The sequence below is a fragment of the Xiphias gladius genome, chromosome 24 (genome assembly GCF_016859285.1).
Source record: "Xiphias gladius isolate SHS-SW01 ecotype Sanya breed wild chromosome 24, ASM1685928v1, whole genome shotgun sequence".
In the NCBI taxonomy this organism is placed as follows: domain Eukaryota; kingdom Metazoa; phylum Chordata; class Actinopteri; order Istiophoriformes; family Xiphiidae; genus Xiphias; species Xiphias gladius.
In genome coordinates, this window is record NC_053423.1 from 3,413,805 (window position 1) to 3,438,051 (window position 24,247).

Here is a 24,247-nt window from a genome sequence, read left to right on the forward strand (position 1 = left end):
ATCGCCAAAGATCTTGAAATCCCTGTTTCAACAGTTCGTAATGTTTTCAAGAAGTTTCAAGTTTCACAGACCAGTCAACTGTTAAGACGCTTACAGGATGTGGTGCTAAGAAGAAACTCAATGAGTCTTCTAAGGCTGATGCAGATTGTGGAAAAACACTGCGCAAGACATCTAAAGGGCTTCAGGCTGACATGGAGCAATCTGGAGTGGTGGTTTTAGCCCATGCCATATGCCGCACACTAAACCAAGTAGGGGACCATGGGCGAAAGCCAAGGGGGACACCACTATTTAAAGAAAGGCACAAAAAGACATGTGGTGGAGGTTCTGTCATAATGATGGACTGCTTTGGGCATTGACTGTGTCAAAGGAATGGTGAAATCAGAAGATTACAAGGCATTTTAGAGCAAAATGTGTTACCCAGTGTCAGACAATCCAGTTTGAGGGCAAAGGTCTTGTGTCTTTCAGAGGAAGCAAAACCCAAAACACACATCCACCAGCATACAGTATGGTTGAAAAGAAAAAGATGGACTGTTTTAAACTGGCCAGCAATGAGTTCTCACCAAAATCCCATTGAAAACCTTTGGAATCTGAAATCTGCCTTTGCAAAAAAGACTCCTGCATACTTAAAAGAGCTTGAGCACATAGCAGTGGAAGAGTGGCAGAAAGTACCAGCAGGCAGGTGCAAGAATCTTGTAGATGGCTACAAGAAATTTTTGCAGGCTGCCATTGTTGCCAAAGGCTATCAAATATAAGTGAAGGGTGACAAACATTGTGTCTGGGGAACATTATGTGTTTTGATTGGACATTTTATTAAGATATATTGATTATACAGCATTGCATAATTTGCATTTATTTTTGAAGATACTCAGAGTTCTGTACTTAAAATTCAGGGATACCAATAGTTTCAACCAAGACTGTATATGGTTGAAAGAAATCAAATTTTCTGATTTATAAGGCATTAAAAGGGAAATAAAATGATTTTACACCTATATTTTATTATAGTGCATATTACCCATGTATGACAAAGTCTACCCTAAAAACAATCATACCACTGGAAAGAGCATGGTTCAACTAGTAACAGCACAAAATATGAAGTTAGCACCTTGAACCAAACTATATTTATTAGGGTATCAAACACATCATGTTTTACTACAAAGAGACATTCTGCATGAGGGACCTGCTCATTTGTTCCACTTATGCCAAACTATCTGCAGGTCAGCAGGGTGCCAGGGGGCCTTAGTTTCATTGTTGATTTGAGTGAGAATTGTCCACAAGTGGTGGAACAAACTGCTGGAAATTTGCTGTATGCTTGTATGACCAAAAGTGATGGATAGGCAACTTTTGTGCAACATCGGAGGAGGAACAAGATGTACAAGTAACAGTTATGATCCTAATGGTCCCTCTAAGACTTACAGTTAGCCCAAGAGAGAGGATTTCTGTTGGATCTCTCTTGTGCATATTGTGAAAATCATTCATGTCCCTCTTACACCAACTGGAAGGCAGTATACACTTCCAACAGATTTGGAAAGCGACATCACTACATTTTAAAACTCTTAAAGTAGACACAATTTCTTCAAAGCTTTTAATTTCCTAAGATTACCTTACTTAAATTGTGGAACTGTTTTTTGCAGAATGTCTGTTTGTAGTAAAACATGGTGTGTTTGATTCCTTAATAAATATAGTTTGGATCTGACTTCATATTTTGTGTATTTACTAATTAGAACATGCAGGGGGCATGTATGTTTTTAGGGTAAACTCTGCTGCACGGAAGAATTTTTAAAATAGTTTTCAGCAAGCCATAACTTGGCAAAATGCAACTGTAGGCCAGCCTTTTTAAAAGTTAAAGGCATCTAATATTATAAAACTATCCTTGAAAATTTCAAGCATGGAGCATTGATAGTTTCAAAGTAACGACTTATGGCACTTTGCAATTTTTTTAGGGCCATGACTCCTTTTTTAAAGCCTCCATACCGCACAACCTAAAGAAGATATAAGCAAAAAAAAACTGCACACTAGTTGTTGGGTACAATGACATTTATATACATAAAGTATGAGGCAAATCCAAGATTTTCAGTCAGGACACCTCTGTTAATTCGACATGGAATGACCCATTTGAAACATACTAAACCCTTTTTGTGTGTTATGAATGCATTGCATCTATGCAGTCTTGCCACTATGCATTTACACCAAATATTACTCGCCATTTTGTTAAAAATTGGTTTATTCCTATTGTAGCACCTAACTACTCTGGCTAAATTTGTTACAGATTAACATTTGCATGTCAGTTAAATGCTCAGCATATTAGACAAACAGTAGCTCTACACATTAACATTGTTGTTCTTTGTTCTTCAAAAAAAAAATGCAAATATACTGTAAATGTGTCTTCTTCAGCAGAGTTAAAGTGAACCAACAGGCTTTCTTAAAGTAGAGGTTAGGTTTTAATTTAGTTTAGGCAACTAAAACTTAGTTAAGGTTAGAGAAAAATCATTGTCGTGGTGAAAAGAAACCAGCAACCTCTTCCTTTGTAGGTTTTGTAACATAACAATGTTGAGCTACTTCTGCCTTTCAAATCTTTTAAATCTGGACTTCTCAGTGACAACAACCATTATTCACATTACTACAGGAGGTTGATTATTTTTCAGGAAAATATAGATAGCTTTAAGTTTTTGAACAAATAACTAATGCATCATTTTTCTGGTGAGTCTGCCTCTGGCTTTTCCAGCTGTTTCTTCAGGTTTATTGCAGAATTTGTAACATTTCAATTCAATTCAATTTTATTTATATAGTGCCAAATCATAACAGAGGCTATCTCAGGGCACTTTTCACGTAGAGCAGGTCTAGACCAGACTCTTTTTAGTTATATTTACAGAGACGCAACATTCCCCCATGAGCAAGGAATTGGGGACAGCGGCAGGGAAAAACTCCCTTTTAACAGGTAGAAACCTTGAATAGAACCCGGCTCATGGTGGGCAGCCGTCTATCCCGAGTGGCTTGGTTGACAAAGAAAGAGAGAGAAAGAGAGAGGGAAAATGGAGGAGGGGATGGCATAACACAGTAGACATATAACATTGAAGCAGTGGGTGTTGAGCAGGATCATGGGGGCAGTAGGTGGTTTGCAGGTCCAGACTCTGCAGCACCAGGGGCAGAAATACTTGCAGAAAGCGACAGGAAGAGAGAGGAGAGAGACGGAAAAGCACAAAACTGCAGGAGAGAAAAGAAGTCCAGTTAGTAACTAGCATTGATGCCATATGAATACGTGGAGATGGAAAGGAAGAGGAGGAGAGAGAAGCTCGTTGCATCATAAGAAGTCACCCAGTAGTCTGGTTCTCTAGAATCATAACTAGGGGGTGGTTCCAGCCAAGCCTAAGCCAGCCCTAACTGTAAGCTTTATCAAAAAGGAAGGTTTTAAGGCTACTCTTAAATGTGGAGAGGGTGTCTGCCTCCCGGACCCAAACTGGAAAATGGTTCTACAGTAGAGGAGCCTGATAACTGAAGGCTCTGCCTCCTATTCTGCTTCTGGAGACTTTAGGAACCACAAGCAAGTCTGCATTCTGGGAGCGGAGCGTTCTCCTGGGGTAATAGGGTACTATGAGCTCTTTCAGATATGATGGTGCATGACCAATAAGGGCTTTGTAGGTGAGGAGGAGGATTTTAAATTTGATTCAGAATTTTACAGAGAGACAATACAGAGAAGCTAACACAGGACAAATGTGATCTCTTTTCCCAGTTCCTTTCAGTACTTGCGCTGCAGCATTCTGGATTAGCTGGAGAGTATTTAAAGACAGACTGATAGTAAGGAATTACAATAATCCAGCCTAGAGGTAGCAAAAGCATGGACTGGTTTTTCTGCATCTTTTTGAGAAAGGATGTACTTGATTTTTGCAATGTTACGTAGGGAAAAAAGGCAGTCCTTGAAGTCTGTTTTATGTGAGAGTTAAAGGACATTAGATAGATTCTTAACAGTGGTGTTAGAGGCCAGGGTAAATGCCATCTAGAGTAACTATACCATTAGAGAATGTGTTTCTGAGATGTTGGGAGCCAAGCAGAATAACTTCGGTTTTGTCTAACTTTAATAGCAGAACGTTGCTGGTCATCCAGGTTTTTATGTCCTTAAGGCATGCTTGAACTTCACTAACTGATTGGTTTTACCAGGCTTCATTGACAAATATAATTGGATATCATCAGCATAGCAATGGTAGTTCATGGAGTTTTTCATAATATTGCCTAAAGGAAGCATATATAAGGTGAATAGAACTGGTCCTGAGTATATGGAGGATTTATCGTTAACGTGCACAGACTGAAATTGATCTGATAAATAAATGTTCCAGTCTCAGTAATAGGATATGATGGTCAGTGATATCAAATGCAGCACTAAGATCTATTAAGAAAAGTACAGAGAGTCCTATGTCCGATGCAGTGAGAAGGTCACTTTCACTATTGCTGTCTCTGTGCTATGATGCACTCTAAATCCTGACTGAAAATCCTCAAATAAAACTATCATGTAAAAAGTCACACAACTGGTTGGCGACAGATGACAGAAAAAGACTGTGATGCCAGGCTAAGTGGGATTCTTCCAGTTTGGTAGAACACCATGTCTTTTCAAGTTTTTGCGTAGTTTGCTTTAATATGCAGGTTTGGGAGTTAAACCGTGGAGCTAACCTCCTTATATCAGATAGACATATAATAAATACTTTTTTGCCTAATGTTATGTAGTCCAGTAACAGGAATTCAAAAGTTATTAAATAATGGTCCGATAAAAGAAGATTCCTTGGTGAGACTATGAAATGTTCGATTTCGATGCCATAATTCAGAACGGCGTCCAGGATGTGGTTAATACAGTGAGTGGGCTTATTTACAACCTGAGCGTAGTTATTTGAGTCTAATAATGAGATAAACACAGTTTTAAGGCTTATTATCAACATCCACATGAATGTTGAAATCAGCTACTGTAATTAATTTAACTGTACTAAGAACTAAACTTGATAAAAACCCTGAGAATTCAGATAAAAATTCAGAGTATGGGCCAGGAGCACAGTACACTATAACAAATAGAGTGGGCTTTAAAGTTTCCCATGATGGATGTGTAAGACTGAGAACAAGGATTTCAAATGAGTTATAATTGAGTTTAGGTTTAGGGTTGATTATTAGGCTTGAGTAGAAAATAGCTGCAACTCCACCTCCTCGGCCAATGCCTCGAGGAATGTGAGTATTAATATGACTGGGGGGAGTGGATTCATTTAGGCTAACACATTCATCATGACACAGCCAGGTTTCAGTCAGATGAAATATATCAATATGATGATCTGGTTTTAGATCATTTACTAATACGGCTTTGGATTGGAGCGATCTAATGTTTAAGAGTCCACATTTAATTCTCCTATTATTAATTTTTATTAGATTTCTGTGTATAATTCCTCTTCTGCTTATTTTTGAGTTAATTAATTTAGGTGGTCGGGGGGAAGATACAGTCTCTATAGGAGTGTGGGTGGGTGACTGCTCTACCGGAAGCACAGAGAAGCATGTAAGACTGCAACTCTGCCTCCTGGTCTAAACTCTGGGTCGTCATGGTTTTGGTCTAATAATAAACTCCGTCAGATTTCTAGATATGAGAGCTTCTCCATCCAAAGTGGGATGTATGCTGTCTCTGCTGATCAGACCAGGTCTCCCCTAAAAAGTCCGCCAGTTATCTACAAAGCCCACGTTGTTTGCTGGAAACCACCTTGACAGCCAGCGGTTGAATGATTACATGCGGCTATACATGTCATCACTGGAACACACTGATTCAGCATGAATTTTTGTAACCTCCGATTGGCATAATCGTGTGTTGTTACCGCCGTCTTGAATAACAGTCTTACTACATTTACGTTTATCCTTAGCCAGCAGTTTTAAATAGAATTAAATATGAAATACATTTGAATATGGTCGCTGATGTCGCTAATGTCACGTTTCTCAAGATAGAGCTGCCAATAACCAGAGTTGGTTTCTCAGTGGGTGTGCTGCTGATTGGGGAGTATCTGTTTGAAACATGAGCTGGTCGGTGGTGAACGATGGGCTTCTGCTTAGGGCTATGAACTGTATACATCTGTAGTTTTTCCTAGGGAAATTCTATCATTTGATATCATAGACTTAAGTTATTAAAAAGGTTTTAAAAGTCTTTATCTCAGTTTCACTTCAAGATAGACAGCTGGTGGCGCTTATTCTCCAACCTGGTTTCATTAAACAATTCCAGAAGAAGAGGGCACAACAATTACACAGTAATTAAAAGAGCGGGACCAGCAAGTCAAAGCTCAAACAGTGGAAATCAAATATATAACATTTCTGTTTGTTTCATCTATGAATTTGAGGAAGGTAACAGTGTCATTATCGCTCTTTAACGCACTGATCTGATGTTTTTGTCTGTCACTATTTTCAGTCTCTTAAGTGGAAGCTTAAGTGGACACTTAAGGTATATGCTGCATATACATTGTGACATGTCTCCATTACAGTTCATTTCATTTTGCTTTTATTGATACACCAACGTTTCCACCTAAACCAAGCGTAAAAACCTTCTTGCCATACTGTATTTTGAACTGCAAATGTACAAATTTAAGGATTGGTATCCATTGAATTTGAACAAAATAGTTACAGACAATTCTCTGATCAATTAATTTCTATTTATTGCACTTGCAACAAACATAAATTTTGAAACAAATTTCTGATTAATGGGTCGATCAACAGAAATTTTATCGAATACAACATTTTCTATTCAAGCTTCAGTATGAGGATTTGTGGCTTTGTGCTGTTTTATATTATGTCCAGATTGAGGCCAAACTACCTCTGGCCTAGCCTCAGTCTGGACACTGGCAGCCTCATTGTCACATGTGACAGGAAGCAGCGGCAGCTGATCAGGGCTGACAAAGGCTATGTGAACATGTATTCCCTATAGCGCTCCCTGTCTGCTTCAGGCATTCACTCTCAGCACTTGTGGTGAGATTAGTTCACACACTAACACACCTAAAATATGGCTATGCACACACAGAGGTTGTGCAGGGGTCAGGGTTTCATATAGTACCATCCAGCAGATGCTTCTATGTCGGTGCTGTGGTGGTCAGACAGAGCCTGTGTAAGAGAGGCCAAATTGAAAATATAAAGAGCTAAATGATTCAAAATGATTCAAATCCACTTTTTTTTCGTACTTCGTCTTCTTTTTCAGATCAATGTTAAAAGTAAAGTCTGCATCCAGTGTGCTTTACTGTTTTCTGTCATGTTTAGTGCTGAAATGTTTAGTCCACCAATCAGTTTTGGGTTGTTTTTTTGTTGGTTTTTTTTTTTTTATTTAACCACCACATTTGCATGTCTTTTGTTGTAATCTTGTACCCTTGCGTAGTGTAATTTATGTTTTTTGGTTGTTTTTTTAAATGTATATATTGCTCTTACTGTGTATGCATCTGATCTGATACATCGGTCGGGCTCTAATAAACACTGTTTAAAAACACAGGTTCAGATTTGTGAAACCCTAAAAAGAGCAGTTCCATTGTTTTGTTTGTTTTTTTTTGTTTGTTTTTTTGGAAGACTGAAAGATTACTCAATTTATCACAACATTTTAAAGAAATATAAAAAATGAATATAACATAGATAATGAAAATCATTTTTATTTTCAGCCCCAGTTCTTTAAAATTATATTTTTGCTGTTAATTTGATTTTGATAAAGTTTGACCTGTAATCGAATTGATTACATGAAACATCAATTAATCATTTTAAAAGTCACACACACCATTTTCCTTGACCTGGAAAAAAAATAATCAGTTCATCTAGTATTTCATGTGTCCATATACCAGCTTTATTGAAGCGATTTATGATAGCCTTTATAAAAAGTTTTTTAAAAAAACAGTTAAAACAGAGAAAAGCTGCAGCAACAAAAATTCCCTCCATCCTTCACTGATCTTGCCAGTATTTTTGTCTCCTTTCCCTTCCCTCGCTGCCCCTCCCTGTGCATCTTTCCGATTTTTTTTTTTTTTCATTGTGAACAGCTTACTGCAGTATCCTTAAAGTCCCTGCATGTGTCCTGAGTTGTCCTCTCTTACCCAGCATGCACCACGGCAATCTGGAGCTATGTCGGCTCAGGATGGGCACACGCTTTTGATGTTGGGAAAAAGGAGGGGGGAAGACAGGCAGATGCTATGATGCTGCTTTATATACTACTTTCATTGGTTTCCCTCAGCGCCCACTGCTGTCATCAATTTGAAAAGCCCCCCCCCCCATTTTGGGGGGGCTTTTTTTTTCCTTCTGGCCCTGAAATAGTGTCCATGAGGCCGAAGAAAAGGGGAAGAAACTTAGCATTGCTGCAAACAGAGTCTCCGAGCCGCTGCATTGTCCTGATGTGAACCACACTCATATCATAGAGGCCAAAGCAGCAACTGTTAGCCTGTTTGTGTGTGTGTGTGTGTGTGTGTGTGCGTGCGTGCGTGCGTGTGTGTGTGTGTGCGTGCGTGCGTGCGTGCGTGCGTGTGTGTGTGTGTTGTATGAGGTAGTGATGTAGGGCAAAAGATGCAACGGAATTTCGGTATTGTTCTACTATTAACAGCATCCCAGTGATGCATTATTTTACACACCCAGTTTGTTCACAATATTAACCTGTACGTCTTCCACTAAGCAGTACCTACAGTAGTAAACACACACGCATAATAGCACACACATTATGATTATTTATTTAAACACAAAAGCAAGATCAAAAACAACAATTACAGTTAGACAGACAAACCAATTAAAAAGACAACAAACATATGCATACATCCTATTGCTGAGAATTACGCAATAGCTATAGCTATGGACATGCTTTTCAGTTTTTCTATAATGTACCTGGACTACAATTCATGAAGGCAAACAGAAACATAGTTAACTTAACTACTGTATACAGATTTATTAAATTAAATTAGTTGTGATTGATAAATATAACATTTTTTAAGTCGACAGCCATGGGTGGAGGCATTATGTTTTCAGGTTGTCCATACTTACATACTCAAGGATGAGATGATTAGATTTGGGAGGTCTTTTTCATGTTTATGGAGAACAACCTTAAGTTCTAAAGACCTCGGTCTCTTTCCCTCTGTTTCTCTTTGAAAGGGGATGAGACGAGCTCATGTAATTGGTTATTACTAAAGCTTGCCCCGACTCCACTTGCTTATTCTGTATTCATCCTACAATTAATATATTCAGCCTCTTTTCCATGTTGCGCAATGCTGCATCTGGTTGTGCCTGGTTTGCACCAGTGCCTATCATCACCAGTATTCCAAAAAAATTGATGGCCCTGCCCATTTGTGTTTACGCCTGGACATTTTGCTTGTGTTTGCGTCTGTGTCCTATTTCAGGAAAATAGAACCCTAAATGATTAATCAGTTAATAGAAAAAAATAATCAAAAGTTCTATTACTAATAAATATAGTAATTTGTTGTACCCTTAAAATGATTATTATTGTTTACCTTTCCTTAGTACGTTAAATCATATTGTAAGATCATGAACCTTGTAACATCCTGTAACATCCCAACTCAATGTCCCAACTTTCAACCCTATCACATAGGTATTCACATAGGTTGAGAATTGTGGAGGTTGGTGGCATGGCATGTGACCGATGTGCATGCAGAGAGTCATGCAGTTTAGAGGGAGAGAGTGTAACCCAGGTTATTTCCTGTGGCAACAATTTACAAATGTCCCCTAAAATCCTCACATGCAGGCTATCGGTAGATGCTAGCTAGGCAGCTGCACACAGAGAAGCCTCTAGTCCTCCCTCAGTTACAGCAGCGCACACAGCCCACACAGTTGTGTGGCCAAAAATGGGTCTGAATAGAGTGAAACAAGGCGGTCTAATGTAGGATATACCTCTACTGAAACTGAGTTATTTTATCTATTTCGGCGGGTCTTAATCTACCAGGGCGGCCTGCCCAGGTAGAGATGGGATTGTTTTGACATACAGACAATATGCAAACAATAACATGCAAACCCTTGACATGTCTAATTGCAATTTTGGCAAACAATCCCAACTCTAGGTCCACTTATTTAGTTTTTATGGAGCTTTCAACCTGATCACGTGGTTTTTATCAATGGTTGGAGATGACAATTCTTTATTTTATTCAAGTTTGCAAGATGGAGTCCTCAGGAAATTTCACACATGAAGACTGTGACATATGGTTGAAAGCTCTAGCAAAAACTCCAAAAGTGGCTTGAGATTGTTTATGATAAAATGATGCACAGATTTTTTAAACAAGTGCAGTTTGTCGAAATGATCCCAACCCAAGGTCAAAGGTTTATCTGGAGCTTTCAAATGTGTCAGACACACCACCTTCATCAGTTTGTAATTAGTAATTTTCAGCAAACTCCCTTTACTGAAGAAGACCAGGTTATAATATTGAAAGCCTCAGAAAAAACTAGTAAGGGTACCTCCGGTTGGTATTAATTTAATACAGAACATCCACACAAACTGTAACATATGCAAGTCATTTTTTAGGATTAGTGTTTGTTGTGTGGTGTGGCTTTCTATATAGAGTGATGGTTTGTTTCCATAAGTGCTCCACTTCCCTCCCACACTGCATCACTGTCCTTAACCAAGGGACCAGCCTTAGACCTGGATGAAGGATAGGCTTCAATTTTTCCTCCATCAGAAGGATCTTTTTGGTATTCTCTCCCATTCAGTATCACGGAAGAAAAGGACATGAAATTGCTGAAAATAACTCTAAAAATAAACAGACTCAAGACTGTAACAAGGACAAATTCTTAACCGATGTCCAGCAGCAGCCATGGGGGGGTGGAAAGATCTTTTTGGAATTTCACAAAAAGTTGAGAGTAGTAGCTTCCATCCATTCTTAAATGCACATTTCATCTGTCTGTTTCTCCTCTGTCTGTATCATCATCCTCCGTCTACGATGACTATTGTGATAACTAAAACTCTTTATACAGAGAGGCTGATTTTTCTTTTCTCTACTCCCTCCTGTGCTTCATTATAACAAATAAGGAAGCTAAATATGAGCTATATATGTCACAGTAAACTGAAATGCATGTGGTAAGCTTAACATATATTTAATTAGATTACAATCTTTAGCCTATGTCAATAATATTTTTACATTCATAACAACATGAGTAAGGTGCAGAATTATTGGACTTTTTAATGTGGGGTGTGATAGTAATGACGGGGTCGCACTGTTTTTGGGTCAGAGGTCCTTAAAATTCTACGCATCCTGAGATGATACATATTAAACTTAAGATATTATCAAGAATCTGAGAGTTTAGGATTTTATCACTGTGTTGCTTGAGACATCACATTCATTTCTCATTGTTTTATTATTATTTGAATAACTAACAAGCAACTCACAAGCCGCTTTTATCATAACTAACTGAAAAAATTTAACGAAAAACACAGTCTGAATATTCTAAATATTCCGAACTGTACTACTTGCTATGGAAACTGAGTGCTCACTGACTCACATCATATCTGCCTCATTCATCAGTTAGACTTAGTTTTCAGATCGTCTAAAACAGCGAATGCTGTTTACATCTATGAAATAACATTAGCTGACACTCTGCGCTGCAGCAGATTCAAGTCAGTTTTGTTTACCCTAACGTTTTTACTTTGGTATTTTTCACTGCGGTAGTTTTCCCTGACTACTAATTAATGTGATTCGAAATAACCTTTGGGGAAAATGTTGTTATCCTACATATTTATGTACACTATCAAGGCCTATACAAACACCATGTTTATTACATTCATTCCTGACATGCTAACTTTTCTTTTTCCTGTTTTAAAGCTGTCCCTATCTTGATATCCACAGGGTAACCTAAAATTATGTTAACTAAGGCTGCACAATTCGCTTTCATTTAAAAAAAAAAGCAAACAAAAAAGAGCAGCCTTTGGAAAAAGTTTCGGACCTCAGTGGTAGTGGTTGGACTTGAAAAATCGATAAGCACTCGACTGGAATGGGCTTTAGGGGCTATGAATGACTACATGACTGTAGAACCACAGTTTAGCAGGGAAAGTATGCAACATGTGACCATCACTGGAAGCAGCTGATAAAACAGTGGTGAATTAAGAATCACGTTTGGATAGAGAAGCCAATTGTAATTTCTGAATTCACCCAGTTAGTAGAAAAGACACTATAGTACTTGCATGTCAGTGGAACAGCTGATTCAGTTTGGTGGTGTCCAGAGCGGGGAAGAAGGTGATAATTTAGTACCGGAGGTGTGAAGTTAAAGATTCTGTTGAGGTTTAGATTAGCAGAGCCATGCAGAGACAGAATGGGACACTAGTAGCACTGGTAACACAGGAAATCCGAAGCTGCATTCCACTGATGGTCATTTATGGGGAAGGTTTTGCAAGAGGTTCAGAAAGACGCCTGGCCAATCTGCTCCTTAATAACAGTATTTTGCTATTAAATAATTACAATGAATAAAGATCTGGCATCCTAATGCCCAGGTGACTACAATGAGACCGGATCATATGTTTATCTCTAACGGTTATGGAAATATTCATACATAAGTTTAAAGCTAGGTACAATTTAGCTATAAATGGTAGTAAATCTTTAATATAAGTAAGAATACAAATGTACACATTCAAACAATAAGCAAAGTAGTAGAGTAGTGACATTATAGTATTCTTGGATCAGAGGAGAGAGACAGTCAGAAAGAGGGGGACCTTTGAAATGTCTGGGAGGAAGTGTCTGTTGACACTGTGTTGTTGTTGTTGTTGTTGTTGTTGTTGTTGTTGTTGTTCAAATATGGTTCTCCAGGGCTTTTAGCAGTTACCTGTTAATCTGGTCTTATCTTCTGCAGTGAAGTCTCAAATTGTCTTTTTAGAGCGGCTAAATGGACTCTCAACTAATTTACAACTGTGGAAAAGAAAAAAATTCCCGGAAGAGGGGGTGCATCTTTTGGGCGTATTCCAGTGTGAAAAATATCTGTATCTTGTGTGCTGCTCAAAGCTATCCTACACTGACACTATCTATTTTTATCACGACATTCTCTTTTGTTTCACAATCAACTTTCCTCCGTTTTACTTGTTTATAGTACACAATAGAGGTACTCCCTCTGTATGTTTGTGCCTGAGTGGAGAGAATAGAAAATGTCATAGTAATCTAGGGCATTTGAACATTTTGTAACATGCTATGCTGTATGGGCTATTTTTACAAAAAACCCACAAAGGCACACCAAGTGCCTGCAACACAACAACAACAACAACGGTCGTACTGTTGTAAACAACTGGATAGAGGGACCTCTCGCTGCAGAAGAGGTGACGGGGAGGGTCAGCCCCAAAGCTACTGTAGCTAATGTGTGCAAATTCGACAGAAACATAGCGATATGAAACTTTTTTTTGTCATCTGCTTGAATGGTTGTCAGCTTTAAAAGCCAAAAATATCAGCAGTTGCATTAATGGCCATCGCATTATTGAAGATATAATTATCGGATGTACTCCAGAGCTTACATTCTATTTGTATATGCACTGCAAGTTTCATAATGAATACTAATGTCTGGGAGTTAATGTTGAAGTATTTTGCAGGCTAAGTAGACAGTACTAATCACATTGGAAACATGAAGTGGGGACTTGCAAGTTGGGATCACAGGCACAAGAAAGCCTTGCATTCATTTATTTCCCACAGACCACTTCACACGCCCCTGGAGGAAAATACTGAAGAGGAGCTCCATTCTACCTAGCCTTTACACAGCCATTTACAACATTATAGTCCAGCCTGTCAGCACTCATCTGAATGTCTTTTCTGGACTTTCCCCAGGCTCACACACAGGCATGAAAACATTTTATCTCACTTTTCTTTAGCATAAACAATTCATACTTTTAAGATCACTGCACTGGAAAAGATGAAGATGACTAACAGCAAAAGTGGATGCTGAAAATGTGCGTCACATTGTCAAATATAACTCAAATCACCATGGCAACTGGGTAACAGAGTGTATCAGTGGGTGTTTTTTCTCTATTCTCTGTCTCTCTCATGGACAAAAACAGACTTTCTTTCCTTTCATCCCTCTCCTTGTGTCTTTCTTCAACAAAATACTGTACATACGCTGATATTTCTGACTGTATAATAGCATCACAGGCCAGAATCACTTATTGGTGGAAAATAATTTTGAAACAGCTAGCTATATCTCTGTCTTACTTTAAGCTTGTCTGTCTTTCAGCTTTGTTTTGTGTTGATGTTGTAAGACAATTTTGCAAAATAACCAAGGTGGCATTAAATCACCATTAACAGCTAGCATCGAAGGAGGATTCTAGTTTCATAAAAGTTTAACCTAATTTTTATTATTTTCATAGGATATGGAATTTGGATTATGACTGCTATCTGTAATAATGACGTTGTACTTATTAAGTTATTTGCTGAGATGTGGAAACACAGCAACAATGCTAAAACAAAGTCAGAGAGGGCATCGGTAAAAATATTGTGCAAACTGTTTGTTGTAAACATCAGTCACAGTTTACAAACACAGTTTTCCTGTGCAAAGAGGGATTATTGTACTCATTTTTGGTTTTACCACAAAATATACAGTAGCGCCCAATTTTCCTGAAACTGGGCACAAGAGCAATCCTACAGTACTAATGCACATGGGTGTGACTAACTAACATCTGTGATGATGGTGACCATCGACAGTAGCATAAACCAGAAACGGCCTGTGCAATGTAGGAAATACATAATCAGCAAGAGGAGTTGGGGCGAGCTTCAGTAATGATCACGAGTTCCTCTCAGCCCCTTTAAAAGCAGCACACAGATGAAATGAACCATGGAGAGAGGCTGAGGTCTCATAAGCTCACTTGTGTGAGGCACCGTGAAGTTCCAAAACACAAATATACCTCACCTCAAATATTAATAAATATCACATCAAAAATTCTGATATGCATGCAAAATGACAAGTGCAATAATTGTTAACACATGCAGTCTGCCTTGCTACTGTTGTTGCTTCTTGAAGTGAAGAGACAGTTTGTAGATATGCTTAAATGGCACAATCCTTTAGGCCCAGGAAAATATCAAACAAGTGCAAAAAGAGATACCACTAGAGAAAATTTGCAATGCAACGGTGTTCGCACACTTTAGACAATCTCACTAAACCGTTGGCTTGTTTACAGCCTTTTGATTGTTTGACTGCATGGTGAGTACAGTGTTATAATCCCCAATAGAAATAATGGTCAAAGCTATGAAAATAAGACCCAAGTTGTAATCAACCAGAATTATTCTTAGTGAGCAATGCAAACTGCGTATTTAGCTGTATTGTAACATAATACAATGGAGAGGATGAGGAGATGCAAGTGAGGTTTAACCAGCTGAGACTCAGCCGAGTAACCTGCTTCTGCAAATGAATGATGCATGCAAATGAGACCTGAAGAGAAAATGAACCAAGCAAATATGTAAATGAGCATTACATACAAATAGAACTTGATTATGTTGTATTGTTATGGATAGACAGTATTATTAAAGCAATTATTCCCTTTCAGATGGAAGAACAGCATTACATTCCCCAGATGAGTTGCAAATATACACGCACGCATGCATGTGCACACTTGTTTGTGTGTGGACAAGTGTGTTAAAGAGTGCTACAGGCAGAGCATGGAGGGAGGAAAAGCATTGCCATTACAGTGCCCATTAAGTCTGATTACAAGAGATTACCGTCAGTCAGAGGGAGATGACCAGTCCCGTCCTGCCACTGAATTAATGACATAAACAAATGCTTTCCTTTCTCGATCTCATCATTATCAAACTACCTCCTGTTTTTTTTTTCTTTGTCAATTGGGATCTTACCATGAACTTAACATGACTTCCAATGATTTTTTTGGCAAAACCAGACTTTGAGTCAAACCCGAGTCTTTGTTTCTGCTTCCCTGCACGTTGTTTTGTCACTGTTGTTTTATTTATGGCCATGTTCCTCTAAAAATGCTCTTCTTTTCTAACACATGAAAAGATATATTCACTCATTTGAGGCCCTCTGGTCCAAAAGGGAAAAGAAATTTAAACTGGGCTTTCTCTACCCTTACTGCAGAATGGGGGGAATTATTTGTGGTTGTAACCACATGTGGCAGCGACTAGAGGTTAAGCGCATTTTAACGCTGCTGTGGGAGTTGCTGTGTTGAGGGAAAAGGTTGCAAATAGGTCATCTTAGCCAGATGTAGTGCTCCAACTATATCCTGCCACACAGACTCAGCATAAAAGGTGTTCAAACTTGTCACCTCAATGTGAAGTGTTTATTTTCCTTTAAATTTCTTCTAATGATAAACCTGGATTGTAGGTGTGTAGGTGTTCTTAATGTCTTTGCCCTCATCAATGTGAAGCTTTTAAACTTTAAAGCCCACCTAGTTCTTTAGGTAAATTTTTAATGTCATGCCTCCCTATTTTGCCATTGTTTCTAGCCATCCTGAAGACCTATTGGTTTTTGTAGCTGGACTGTGATTTTCATTTCGGTGGCTCGTTAGTCTGACTGGGGTATATATGTCTGTGTGTTTTTGTAGGTGTTTCTCTCGGGGAGCTCAGCAGCTCCTCAGCGCTGCCTGGAGTCAGACTTCACCATTTCCTCTGGTAAGACCTTCATGTTGCTCAATTCTACACAACCAGAGTTCTGCAGCCTGCAGAATGCCAATGCACAGCATTTCTCCCTGCTGTGTCCAAGCCATACACATTCACACAAAGACACACACTCACTCTCACTCACACTCACACACACACACACACACACACACACACACACACACACACACACACACACACACACACACACACACACACACACACACAGATATCATCTTGAGCAGTTGCAAGCCGTGATGTAAATGTAATGAAGTGAAAATCTTGGTTACATTCCAGACTATATCATTATGTGCCCGAAAGGTTATCTGCGTTTATTCTGTTTCTTGTCTTATGGGTGCAATTTTGGTTAAAATTAAAATCAATATTATATTAATAAGAATATGTCTCCAGTAAATTGTAAATTGCAAATTGCAAATACATGCTATAAATGTATGCAACATGACATACAAAATAATCAAAATGATGTTAAGTCCAATAAACTCAGACCAAACCCATGTAGAACAAAATCTTCACTAACTAAGTGATAGTTTTTAATTACAGTTGGCTTAAAATTATTTGTTTGGACACCAAAATTTTGTTTAAAAAAAAAAAAAAAAAGAGATAAAGCACTACAGGGATTCCCCAAGAAACTGATTTCTGATGAATAATGTAAGATTGACATCCAGCACAGTGGTGTCATGATACAAATACCTAAATTAAACCTACAGTAACTGATTTTTTTTTTGGCTATATGGAGGCAATTTGTGAACACAACACTGATATATTTTTCTCTTTTGAATTGATGTGTTGTTAGTGATTGCAAACAGTCGCTTTTATACACAGCCAGATCCAGCCAAAAACAATGCTATGAGAGCGGGAGAGTGAACCAAAACAGTAATGTCGACGCCGGAAAGATAAACAATGAGCTGAAACTCACTATAAAGCTCCGTAAAGCCGAGAGCAGCTGCAGATTCAGCTGATAATTCTCTGTAGGTCCATCACTACAAGCGACGCTTCTCACATTGCACATTGTCATTTGATACATCGTTCATACAAAAAATATCAATTAGAGCCACTTTAATGTTAGAATGGTCACTAGAGGGTAAGAGTTCATTCATTCTGCCAGAGCATCAATTATAAATTATTCAGTTCATGTAATTGCTCTGGCTTCAGCAATAATCAAATGTGAAGCATTTTGAATCATGATGAATTGAATCAAAACTACACTCCACTCTAAGCTAATTATAATAATAATCCAATAAATAATCATCATCCGCCAAGGAGTCTTGTATTACAGACATTTCTCTTATAAATGCAACAAATGTACAAGCAACATTCAAACTTGAATTGCAAACTTTTATCTACTAAAAGGTCTGACTTTAGATGCTTTTAATGGATTACTATCACGCAACATAGTGCAAAATGAGGGTTTTATGTTCTCATTACTATCAGGCAGTTAATCAGTGGGACACTAACTTTCAGCTGTGAGACAGGTTTCCCTCCCTGCACACATAGTCAAATGATCATAGGTGGAAAATAACTTATTTACATTTCTAGAGACTACTTTGTGTCAGTTTCTGTTGGATTTTAATTTTACCAATTACTAATTTTTAATGTTTCAGAAATTAAATGACTGCCAAAGGACAACTGTAACTTACTGTACATGTTAAAACACTGAATGTATAAAAACTCAAATTTTTCTTTACCAGTTTTATTGTCATGCCATATGACGCCAACATCATATTGAACTTATAATATTACTGTGTTGTTTGTGGTATGCTTAGCACATCATGACTTAGCACATTTTAATATTTTTCTAAACCCATATTCGCTCACAATTACCAGCAAAGAAATTACCAGTTTTAATGCACCACACTAAAGTTCCAAAATATTATTAGACAAGGGATGTTTTGTTCTCCAAACTCAAACCAAAGGGCTATGTAGCTAACAGTTTGACTGTCACATGGTTACATCCGAGCAGAATGTTGGCTATAAAAAGCTCAGAATGCAATCTACTACCCTTATAGGCAGATTTAGCTTCTCATTAAGGGCAGGGAAAATCTTGCTGCACTCCACAGTGGCTGTCACCTTTTCAAGCAACATCAAAACCTCACTGTGACTGATTTAATGTTAGCTAATTAAAAATAAACAAAAACTTATGACTGACATTGTTTTGACCATTAAATTAAAGTAGCTGCTTAATTTATCCCACTGCACGGGCTTGTGAAACACTAAAAATTCAGTGGTGTCAAGCCCAGCATTGTGTACAATATACTGCAAGGACGGAAATATCCAGTATGTGACAGCTGATTAAAAAAGAAGAATAACAGATTAACCGTGTTGCTCAGAGGAGATGTCTGAATGAAAACAAAAAGCTTCCATCTGCACACATAAAATGGGAAAATGTGTTATAGCTAAAATGTAATGGTGGTAACTTAGATGCCAAATATCATTCATGGGTCTGCAGGTGATTGGTAGTGCCAGCTGTCAGCCATTTGTCATGCACCATGCCTGTGTTTTCATTGCTGGTCGTTATAGCAGGGCATGGATTATTGGTCATAATACCCGCAATGTATTATTTGCTCAGCTCTCGGTCTCCAGTGAGGGATCATGCTCATAACTGCGCACATTGTATAGGAAACACTGTAGCATTTCCAAAACACACTGGACAGCCCCTGTGTATCAGCGAGCCTTTTTGACATTGGCCTGTGTGTCTTCCCAGCCGCTCGAGAACTTAATGTAATATGATAAGTGAACTCGAGACCCCCAAACAAAGTCATTTGGTTGATTCTTCTATGAGCTTGAATTCTTTAATGAAAACACCATCTGTTGTCCTTTTTGTGATACCAGTTGCCATGATGATGAGCCTGTATCGCGTTGCATAGTGTGGTGTAGCTTCGTAAATTAAGTATTAGAGAGCTCCAGGCATAATGGTCGGCAGATCAAGATTGAGTCATATCTGAATGCCACCCAAAATGAGATGCACATTGGTCAAGGGTATGACTATTGTTTACTGCTGCATGTCAGTGTTGATTCATGATGCAGGCAGACGTTGCGCACAATGAGATTACCACTGAAGACAGTTAGGACGGCTGACATTTAAACTTAGATAAGGTCCCGATGCCCTTTGTGGAGTTTTCAAAACAACTACAGCCGTAATTTTTATTACAAGCGAATGCAGCATTTACTGTTTTATATATTGTACTACTGTTTGTAAGTGTCCTTTGTGTTGTGTGCTGTGTACATTTGGAGCAAAAGCGAAAGTTTCAAACAAACATTATGCTGAAGACATACAGTATACACTCACCAAAGCATTATTAGGAACACCATACTAATACTGGGTAGGGCTTCTGTTTGCTCTCAAAACAGCCTAGGTTCTTCGTGGCCTGGATTCCACAAGATGTTGGAAACATTCCTTTGAGATTCTGGTCCATGCTGACATGATCGCATCACATCATTTCTGCTGATTTGTCAGCTGCACATTCATGCTGACAATCTCCTCTACTACCCCATCCCAAAGGTGGGAGGACTGTGTGACATGGTGCCTTTTCATGCTGAAATTAACCATTAAACGATGGTAAATTGTTGCCATAAGGGGATGCATATGGTCAGCAGCAATACTCATATAGGCTGTGGCATTCAGACTATGATTGATTGGTATTAAGGGGTCCAAATTGTGCCAAGAAAACATTTCCCAAACCATAACACCAACAGCATCAGACTGGACTTTCAATAAATGGCAGGTTGGGTCCCTGGATTCATGCTGTTGATGCCCAATTCTGACCCTACCAGGTGTGTGCCACAGAAGAAATCCAGATTCATCAGACCAGGCTATGTTTTTCCAGTCATTCAGCTACCCAGTTTTGGTGAGCATGTGCCCACTGCAGCCTCAGATTTCTGTTCTTGGCTGACAGGAGTGAAACTCGACGTGTTCTTCTGCTGTTGTAGCCCATCCTCCTCAAGGATGGATGTGTTGTTCATTCTGAGATGCTTTTCAGCTAACCACAGTTATAAAGAGCGTTTACCTGAGTTACTGTAGACTTTCTTTCAGCTCCAACCAGTCTGGCAATTCTCCTCTGACCTTTCCATCCGCCGAACTGCTCCTCACTGGATTTTTGGGGTTTTTTTGCACCATTTTAAGCAAACTCTAGAGACTGTTTTATGTGAAAATCCTAGGAGATCAGCATGGGACATTCTGAGCTTCAGTAATGTCAAAAAAATATATTATTAGTGCAACATAATCAAAAAAATAACATCAGTAGATTTTGTCATGACTATTATTATTCTTTGTTTGCACTGGATGGATAATCATGCTCCAAGTTTTGGAACTAAAGTTCCAATATGTCGAATTAGCTATTAGGAGTTCCAGTTTGCAGTGAATCAATGGATGTACAGGCAACTATCATTGGATTTCTTTGATACTGAAGAAAACTTTAGCACAGAGTCTCTTGAAGAACATCATTTTTCTTTTATCTGATATAATCCTAGGAAATTGTAAGCAACACTGAATTTAAAAATATGTGTATCATGTCTGTGTTCAGATTTAACTGAGTTAAGACTCCAAGAAAGGGTATGATTTTTGACACTAATTACAGCAAATGGGTGCGCCAAGGCCTTTAAAGTACCTGTTGTAGTTGTGTGTCAGAGCCATTGCTGCTTCTACAACAGCTGACTGTGTTGATAAGCGGACCCATGCAAATGTCCCATTCACCTCACACAGTATCTCTCTCCGCAACCCAGTACCCCTTGTAAAGGTTGTGAGTAATAAAAAGTACACTCAATTTTGACTTTGGGAGTCTTTGGGAGTTTGAACTTGTTGAACTAAGGAATCCAAACTTCGTATGATGGGAGCATGCAGCACTTTCACTTTGCAATTGAGACAGCAGCATTCTTGCTGTCATCATGAGCTCAGGCTCTGGTGTTCTGTGACAAACTAATCTAAACTTGAAAGTCTGCTAAAACACTTTTTGGAAGGAAAAAGCTTTTTTGGAGCTTTGAACTAAGTTGACTGTAAAATACAGTGAGCAGATACACCTGTTACACACACTACACCATCCAGCCACAACATTAAAACCAGTAACTTTAATGTTGCGACGGACATAGACCCAGTCATTTCAGGACCTGGGCTGCCAGCCCTCACATCTCCGAAAACATCAGAGCAAATTATCAAATAGGCATTATTTTTGGTAAATTAACCATATATTTGAAATGTTGACAGTTTCTAAAAAAACAGAACTTACTCTAATGACAGTATTCTTAAATTCACACATTTTTCACCATTGCTACTAGTTGATGTGTCGCCCTTTGAAGTGTGGGAAACTCTGTATATGCACTGAATCGTTTTGTGTTCCCCCTTTAACTAAACTCACATTTGGAAAGTAGAGCATTTACAAGAAATGTGTTCACTGGGCAACTGTTTGAAGATGTCGGAGCATGAACATGATGAGGGTGAAACCTTTGATCCAGGCATTCACATGCCTTCTCTTTCTCAATCTGACAGTCGCTAGTTTACAAGATGCTCTCTGGTGATAGCTCAACAATACATTAGTGAGAAAAATTCTCTTCTGGTTGTAAAGTGGAGGATATTGATTCAGATCATGTGTGTTTTTTAATTAAGTTTATGTAAGACTCAAAGAATGTTGACCTCTTTAATGCTTTAAGCTTCTGCCCTATTTTGATGACTTGTTCTATCGTTGTAATTGTCCTTTCAAGTATCTGTTGCCCTTGTTCATGCTGACAAAAGGTGGCGTTGACATTTGAATGAAGCGTAAACTAACTGATAACCGGCATATATAGAAAAAGCTCAGGTAAGAGTCAACTGAAGGCCTTAATCTGTTTATACACTGTTGTAAGTGGAATGCCAAGACAGTAGGATGATTTAAGACATCACTCTCTTTCAGCTCCGATCAACTGTAGTTTTCTTTTAAAAAATACTAAAAGATACCAAAATGTTAGGACTTTGATGGATAGAGCTAGTCTAATTTTCCTGTTGGTATCATGAGCTGGTTAGCAATAATCAGTTAATCTGCTCTTTGCATGCTAGCAATGAGGAAAAGTACAGCATGTACCCCATTAGGGGCCTATTTCCTGTTTCCTGCCTAACTCCAGGCTTGAGAGTGTACACTTGTAGGTTATTTCACAATGTTATTTTTGTATTAGCTATTGTTTCTCTGTGTTGTTGCTTCAAATGTGCATCCATATTAAGCTTGGAGTAATTGTAGTTCTGCTTTCATTTAGAAATGTGATGAAGTGTTCATGTTAATATGTTTTCATGTTGAGACTGAATTTTGGTAGCATAAAATGTTTAAGTGTTGTTAACATCAACAGCAAAGCATACCGTTTTGGAGTCTTGAAAGTTAATCAGCGATCATAAAATGTAAAAGTTGGCTGCCAAAGTTAAAGTAACTCTTAGAAACCCGGAGAATCTCTAAATGAAGTTGGCAGGTTGATCAAAAGTGAGGATTACAACACTTTATCACTCAATTACATGCAACAATGTATCGGAATATGTAATTTCCCATTAAATAGTCCACTAATTTGTAAAATAGTATTGTAAGAAAAATATTTTCCCTAGAAGTTATCTTAAGATTTCTTTTGAAAAACACAGCTGAAAAAATATATTTAGTTTTTTAATTACATTTTTCAAGGCTCTAATGAAGTCTGTTATCAGTGCACATGCAGCCTTATCAAAGAAATAAAAGGGGTACTCTAGTAATTTACTATTGCACCTCCAAAAGTTGGGGTACTTGGAAGAGACAGACTGAAAAAAGACCGGTCAAAACTGAAGCAGCAGTGCCTAAGATGTTCTGACTTTCAGCGTCTAGTATGGGTAAAGTTCCAAAAATGCTGAATACTGCACTTCCCATAATGTTATCAACAGTGTATCTTTGTTTAACCTTTCCCGTCTGATAAACATTTCAATATCTTTGGCCCCTGTTTGTGGCAGATTTTCCATTAAAGCTGCATTTCCAGTTCATTTCCAGTTCAATTTAACAATGACATGTCATCGCCACTTTAAAGTTGTAAACACTAATGTGTTAGCAAACAATAGCTTGTTTACACATCGCAGAGACTGAACATGGAGCAACATTAGCATTTATTTGGGCCCTGGGTACCACCTAGTCGCTAACTTAATCTGTCTTCCATTTCGTCCTGGACAGGATGCTGGAAAAAGGGTTGATGTGAGCTGAGTTGGGGGCCAAAAATATAGAACAATTAGCTGAAATATGCTGAAGCGCTATGTAGTGCAGCTTTAAAAAATAGACGCCCTGATGATGTCACCAGATATAACCCTAACAACATCATCAAGGGTTATTTTTTCAGACTTGACTTGTCACAGCTTTACAAAATCTTAGCAGTGGAATTGGTGTGTAAAAATTTATCATAATGTGGGAATGAAGGGAACAGCTACATAAATACACAAATCAGCCACAACATTAAAACCAGTAATTGATTTTAATGTTTTGGATGAACAAATATGTACACAAATGAAGGTGGCTGCAGTAAAGGCCTGGCAAAGCATCTCAAAGGAGGTGGTGAAGTCCATAGGTTCCAGACTTCAGGCAGTCAATTACTGCAAAGGATTTTCAGCCAAGTATTTAAGATAATTCTTATATTTATGAATATGTAGGTTTGTGCAATTACTTTTGAACCTGTATATACTGTATATATACACCATTCAGCAAAAACATTAAAACCGGTAACTGTGTATCCCATGAGCATAT

General features: G+C 38.3%; 1 protein-coding gene across 7 annotated transcripts in view; it reads left to right on the top strand.

The window, feature by feature from the left end:
- Window positions 1-24,247, top strand: part of thrb (thyroid hormone receptor beta) — a 123,048-nt gene that overhangs the window by 56,021 nt on the left and 42,780 nt on the right. For all 7 annotated transcript variants that reach the window (XM_040121271.1, XM_040121270.1, XM_040121276.1 and 4 more), the window contains one exon: window positions 16,469-16,535. The gene's annotated coding sequence lies outside the window, so the exon portion shown is untranslated. The remainder of the gene's footprint in view (window positions 1-16,468; window positions 16,536-24,247) is intronic.